General features: G+C 43.3%; 1 protein-coding gene across 5 annotated transcripts in view; it reads right to left on the bottom strand.

The window, feature by feature from the left end:
* The window catches only part of asap1a (ArfGAP with SH3 domain, ankyrin repeat and PH domain 1a), a 67,022-nt gene that overhangs the window by 54,692 nt on the left and 4,830 nt on the right, over nucleotides 1-7,500 (bottom strand). The window lies entirely within an intron of this gene.

The raw sequence follows: 7,500 nt of genomic DNA, 5'->3' as shown, positions 1-7,500 counted from the left end.
AGACGTAAACATCAGGAAATGAAAGCTAGAATTCTGATCCGTCGTCTCGTTCATCTCTTAATCTTAAACCCAAATGTCTGCAGCGTCCACTATAGCACAAACAAAAGAACTGGCTTTGCCGTTCCAATACTTTGAGGGGTCTTAGTGCTGACAAAGTATGAAGAGTGGTGGTTTTAAAAGCCTATTAGCTCAAGCGGAAGCGCCGAGTGCCAGGCACATATTGCTTTCCGTTAATAAGGAGCAGCTATTCTCAATCGTAACGCGACTTAAAGCGGCTAATGGCGTAGTCTATTAGCGCTTAATGGCACAGAGATCTATTAACATTCGACGGCTCTGTCCTTGCTCTAATGCTGCACTGCTTAAACGCTCAAATATCCACTGGCTAGCCGCATGGATCAAACATCTGTTCCTGGGCATCAGGGATCGGCATCTCCAGGAACCGTGCATGAATTGCTGCTTCTCTGATGCCAAACGGAGCCTGCGCGTCTCAAAGTCAGTCGGAACGTATTCGACTTTCACCACTCGATTACCGCAGAAGAAAACTCCGATGACGTTCGATTCGGCCTACAGGGTCGTGAACCAACCAATTTGGGGCGGCTATAACCTGCTGCGTTCGAGTGAAAACGCGACGTCTATACCTCGGCAGGTTTTGCTGCAGTGCAGAATATTTCAGCATGTCCTTGTATGAGAGATTCAGGCAGCTCCCATATCACCGAGGCACCATGCGCACAGTCGCTCTGCAGACAGAGGATTATCAACTCTGGCAGCCTTCCCTTAGAGGACCTCCTCTCACCCGTACGCTCGAGCAAACGAGGCGCTTTTAAAAACGGCCGATAACGACGGCAAAGTGCCGCTCGTGATGGAAAATATAACGCCAGGCTTTTCCAGAGTTCATTCAGGTTTACCAAAGCTAAAGACTATGAAAGGAAAGCATTAGTGAAAGGGGGAGAACGAGTACGCCGTCCTACTCGGCCATGTTTTCAGCAGGCCGTCTATACGTCGACGGTGCCATCTGTTCCTCGTATTCAACACGGGAGAAACGGGAATGTGAGCAACGCCATGGAAACTATTATCTCGCACAGAACGAGGGATTAGGATGGAAAGAGATGGCAAAGAACAGACAGAATGGGGCCGGAACAGATGGGGGTCGAGATGAGCACGAACAGAAGAAACGGCCTGGCGTAAGCGTCCAACAAGTATTTAAATATTCGCAAGTAGTTGATCGTGACTAAACAATAATCAGATATACTACATCGATTGACGTCTAAGTACCAAACTGCCGTCATCCTGCAATGTCCCTCGAGATGTACGCATCTAATCTAAACAACAAAATGCAAATCCTTTTCATTCATTCATCTTCAATAAGCATGTTATACTGGTCACGGTCATGGTGGTTCTGGAGCCTAATCCCAGGAATACTGGGTTTGAGGCGGGAATACACCCTGAATGGGATACCAGATCACCATGCACACACACACACACACACACACTCAATAACACCTAGGGGCAATCCAATCTTAACCAATCCACGTATTGGCATGTTCTTGGGAGGTGGGAGTCAACCTGAGATCACTGCGGAAACCCATGTAAACACGTGGAGAACAGAACCTCCACGCAGACAGTAAGCCGCGGATAGAAGAGTCCAGATTGCATCATCGGTCCAATACCGATACTACGTACCAGATCAGTGTGTCCCTACTTGTTTTGATGTTAGTGAAAGCAAAGCAGCCAGAAAAGGACGGAGCGAGGGAGCAGAATTGGACGGGGGACACTGAAAGCAAAAACCTCCTTCAAGTCACTATGCCAAAACGACTCCGAGTGCAAATGTGCTTTACACATTTACACACACGCTGTTGTCACAGGTCGTGCATGACAAACAAGCACAAACGCCAACAGACTTAAGTATGGAAGAATGCACAACAGGAAGTGCTGTTATAGGGAGAAAATAAATAAATAAATAAATCAACGAAGGGGTGGTGTGATATGGCCCAATATAAAGCAGAGTCAGTGTTACCACCCCGAAAGTTGATTATCTCTCTACGACAGCACATCCCAAAGTGTTCCGTCTCTTATACCACAGCGATATCTTATTAGCGAACACCACGTCATACTAATTACGCATTTATAGTTTAATTGACCTTTTAACAGCTATATATATATTTGTTCTCAACAACCTCTGCAAATGGCTCTGGGTGGAAGAAACGGCATACTCATTTTCATTAGCCAATCACGGGAGTCTGTGAGGTCATGTATGCGGAAGGGGGCAGATAGCGTTTTCCTCGGATTGTGTTCAGCTGCATCGTGATTCCGCACGAGTTCGACCGGCTGGTCGTGTCACGGAGGAAGCACGCGTTACCCTTCACCCGCCATGTTTGAGAGAGCTGGGTGGTGGGTAGGAATTGACAAGCAGTCAATAGCACCGGAGTATAAAATCCCTGATGGTTCATCTGAGACACTGGCTTGGTGAAAGGTGAGTCATTGTGGTCTCGCTGCCTGCCAGTGAAAGAAAAGCCACCTGCTAACGAGGATAAGGACCTGACAGACTGCACACAAGAGAAACCAAATACCACCATATGGAACTCAAAACCCATTTTAAAAAAAAAAAAAACCTCTACAGAGTGACTAAGCATCAAAAACAGCATGGAAAATCACTGATAAAGAGAGAACATCTGTACTTAAAGCCACAAAACAGCACGTAATCGATCAGGACTTAAACCACACATGGTGACAAAATGACATGTTGGTTGTACCACATGACATGCTCTCAAAATGTAACACGGGTAGAGAGGACTTAACGAAACCCTGGCTAGCTGAACCACTAACTGAATACGTCATGCCATATAGCGCACTGTTTAGGTGTATTTTGAAGCGCGGGTGCCAATATTTCCAACACGAAGATCATCCTAGCAGGGAAAACGGAATTTTACAACAGAAATCGGTGCACATACACATGGCTCGTGAATTCACAGGCCAGTGTTCACCTACATAAAATCAAGTTTCCAACCACCTTTCCCCGTAACCATACAGCGTCCTTTCCCCTTCGGTGAACCGGCCAATTTTACAACACAAATCCTTGCACTTATCACTATTCCATTTTGTTTTGGGGTTGTTGTTTCGTTTTTTTCTCCAAATGTACACCAAGCGTCAGTAAGAAAACAACGAGGGAAAAATCTGGTGCAACCATTACTTATTAATTAACAGAGTTTTTGTTTTTAGCAATCATGGAGGCCACAGTCTCACCCACTTGTTTACCGCTGACTCACAAGATCGAGGCCAAAGTTCACGTACATAAAATCAGTCTGAAGCCAAACTAACCCACCTTTCACCATAACCATACAGTGTCCTTTCCCCTTCAGTGAATTGTCCTTTCCCCTTCAGTGAATTGACCTTTCCCCTTCAGTGAATTGTCCTTTCCCCTTCAGTGAATTGACCTTTCCCCTTCAGTGAATTGACCTTTCCCCTTCAGTGAATTGACCTTTCCCCTTCAGTCAATTGTCCTTTCCCCTTCAGTGAATTGACCTTTCCCCTTCAGTCAATTGTCCTTTCCCCTTCAGTCAATTGTCCTTTCCCCTTCAGTGAATTGACCTTTCCCCTTCAGTCAATTGTCCTTTCCCCTTCAGTCAATTGTCCTTTCCCCTTCAGTGAATTGACCTTTCCCCTTCAGTGAATTGTCCTTTCCCCTTCAGTGAATTGTCCTTTCCCCTTCAGTGAATTGACCATTCTGCTGGATGCATTTTAATTAGCGTTTTCCAAAGCGATTCCCGGATTACCACACGGCTAAACTGTACGGTTTAAACACGTCGACTGAATTCTCCACGGACTATTAGATTCCCTGGATAGTTCACTATATTACCCATGACGCGCTATATAATATAATCCAGCGTATAACCGATGTGCTGTTTCTGAACAAAAGCACGGAGATTTCCTTCCGATTTCAAGTCTCTCGTCAGAATGGATACCCGGGTAGCTAATTTACCTTACAAAAGCGTACAAATATAGGTGGAAAACAGTATTTAACGACCATCGAAGGCAACGGGGATTCGGTATTCGGTGCGTCACTTTTCGTACTTCTGTATTTTTACGGTTTCGGTTCGCTTGATTATTTGTAACATTCAAATCGTTTATCCAAATACACGTCACGACTTTATGTTTCTGGAGCGGCCGTTCGTAAGCGAATTCATCACGCAGTGCTCTATAGAGAAAAGTCTGTGTAATAAATAGTGAGTGAGGGAGTGATTTTAGACGACACACATGCTGGAGCAAACCATGTGATCTAAAGCACTAAATCATTGAGGATGATGTAATACGACCAGCTTGGGGTTTGGGTTTTTTTTTTTTTTTATTATTATTGCTAGGATGAGGATGAGTCATTCTGGTGGAGCACCATCTAAAATCACCAGACATCTTTATCCCCTCATCTGTTTTGGTTAAACTGGCAATAATACGTTCGCCGAGTGTTCGATTTCTCTAATGAACAGTTAGAGATATTATGTTGAGCTCATGACGGCCCCAAGGTAAAAGCCGCATGTTAAAAAGGACTGCTTGTGAATAGGAAACAAAAAGAAAAAAAAGAAAAGGATATTTTAATGCCCGTCACATGACCCCGATTTCATACTCACACTCGCCTGGGTCATCTGGACGACCTCCGAGCAAGCCGCAAGAGATTCTGCGTTTGTATCTCCATAGTTAATATTGGAAATGAAGATATACTGTGTTTTATAACGTAGTGTTGCACAACTCCACTAATATTAGCACTCTTGGTAAATATGAGCAAAGAATTGTTTGATATCCATGAGAGCAGAGTTTTGGTTTTTTTTGTGGAATTTTTGGACAAAAGATAAAACAATAAAGATCATTTTTCACAGCCTTCTTTGCTCATGTTTACCAAGAGTGCCAATATTAGAATCAGAAGATCCTGATCCTGTCTGGTTTGAGGCGTTGCCCTTTGCCCTGAGACAAACAAATTTTATTCAGGGAGGTATTTCAGCAATTTTCTTCTCACATTTATGTCTGGTTTATATTAATGCAGAATTTTTTTTAAAAAAAATGGGAATTGGGGAAAAAAAAAAACTATGTAAAGAAAAGAAAAAAAAAAAAACCAAACAAACACAGGGACTAGCCTGTTGTATGCTTTTTGGTGCGATAAACAGTCAGTACTTTTACATGGACAACAATAATCCGATATTAACCCGATTAAGACGATACTCGGATTAAGAAACTCGCATGTAAAGAGCGAAACGTGCAAATAGACGACTGCTTGAAGCCGTGGGCTGCGTCCCAAACCGCGTACTTACCTACTACAGTATATAGTAGGTGTAATACATGTATCTCAGCTACTATATAGTAGGTACGTACACGGTTTGGGACGCAGCCCACAGCTTCAAGCAGTCGTCTATTTGCACGTACGGCATGACAGATAATTAACCGCACTTGAAGCGTTCGTAAAAATTTAAACTAAAACACCCGAAACTGTATACGGTTCCATAACGAAGACCAACCATATGTCGATACGTGAAATTCTGGAGGGAACGTCGGACGGCGTGACGTGGGGACGTAATGACGTGTGACGTTAACCCATCTACGTTCTATAACATGTAAAACCTGAACATGAAAGGAGTATTCTAAAAGCGACTCATGTAAACACCTTAATCAGAATACTGTCTTATTCAGAATAAGGCCGATAATTACATCACTGCTGTCCGTGTCAACGTAGTCAGTGAAGTAAAATCTACTTTAGCCTGAATAATGTTACCAGAAATTTCTGAATTGGCCCATCCTCCTATCCTTTCTCTTCTTCTTCTACCTATAGCAAAGCAAAACATACAGTTCGAACACCACCACTTAAGGATAAATCCAGCATCATCACCAGCCACAGAAAGGGGCACCAAAGGCAGGTCCAAGCATGTTGGCACACGGGCCCGGGCCCCATCACACTGGCTCTCTGCTTTTGTCCATACAGGTCAGGTGTGTACTGGCCCATGTGAAAGTAGGTTAATCTCTTCTCTGCCTCGTTCCCTCCACACTTCTGGAATCCCTGCTCAGGGGAATAACCTCTTCCTGTTACACAAGCTGTCAAGTTATTCTTAGAGCATCACAAATTTCAACTCCTCAAACAGGACTTTCTGTGAAAACTGACAGGGCTTTCTATGCAGCAGTCAAGTCCAAGTGTCAATCGCAGATCTTCTAATATCTGCAACCATTCTGAATAAACTGAGCAAAATTTTAGACTAACTGAAATGCATAAGTATCTACAAAAAAAAAAATCAAATCGAGAAACTTGAAAGAGAAAGAATAAAGGCTACATGCGGGTTTTCCCCAGTCTCCCTGCCACTTTCCAATCACATGGTCATGAATAAACATAACATTCAGGCAACTAGGTCATGGAAACCACTGGCCCATCTGTCTTCATTTACGTTCCTCTGCATATGCTCTTATTCACTAATGAACTGAGGAAGCTCTCATTACAAGAACTAGGATTTTTGGTCCTGAACCATACTGCTCACTTTGAAAACCCCGTTTCGTTGTCAGCGAGCCAAGAGTTTCGGCGTTGCCTCGTAAACGATGAAACCTGACCGTTCAAGGAACGGGTCATGGTTCGAGAAGAAGTCTAATTCTTCGGACATACACGGTTAAGGATGAATCTGTCGCCCTATCAGAATAGCTTCCAAGAAGAACCCTGTTAGAAACCCGAAAAAACCAGAAGCAGAAATTTTTTCATCTTAACCTCGGACCTACACTCTTAGAAGAAAAAAACAAAACAAAAACAAAGAAAAAGTGGTGTTTGGTTTGTCCCGCTGAGGAAATCTCTAAAGGTTCTACGTAGAACCCGAAAAAACCCACAGAAACGGTTCCGGTTACTAGACTAGAATCTTCAAGCGTTCGTTCTACGAGTGTAGAGTCCAGATGAAATCAAATGTATCTCGGAGCGAGTGCGCGCTTAATCCCGAGGCCTACGACGAGAAAGTGTGCGTTATATTTGTCTCACATTCATAAAATTTGTATCGGGGTGGGACGAAACGCTGGGACGGTTTCGATCGACGCATCCATTTATACAGCAACGTCTAAAACGCATCGAGATGATACATTCCTACTGATTAGTATCGATGATTTAAAAAAAACAAACAGACAATTTCAACAATTCATATGTTTAAACTGAAAGGCTAGCAAGGGGGAACTCCAATCATTCAGTCACCTGAGCATACAACTAAGGACATATACTCTCATGTTCATCTTTTAAATCTAGAACATACATTTATTATTATTATTATTATTATTAAGTTATACGAACGCAAGTAACTCATTTAACCTTACTGACAAAGTGCACCACTGTATTTCATCACTCAGCTCATCGCGGATATATCAGCAGAACGCAGACAGGATGAGAGCTCATGGAGGAGTTTTGTTCCTCAACATGGCGCTGGGAATAATAAACCTGTGCAGCAACAGCAGCCTGTAATCCTGAGCTGAGAAACCGTTATTCCAGCGGAGGAGATAATCTGG

This window comes from Ictalurus furcatus, chromosome 7 (genome assembly GCF_023375685.1).
Source record: "Ictalurus furcatus strain D&B chromosome 7, Billie_1.0, whole genome shotgun sequence".
Lineage (NCBI taxonomy): Eukaryota > Metazoa > Chordata > Actinopteri > Siluriformes > Ictaluridae > Ictalurus > Ictalurus furcatus.
Note: the sequence above shows the minus strand (reverse complement) of the source record. Positions and strands in the feature narration are given on the sequence as shown.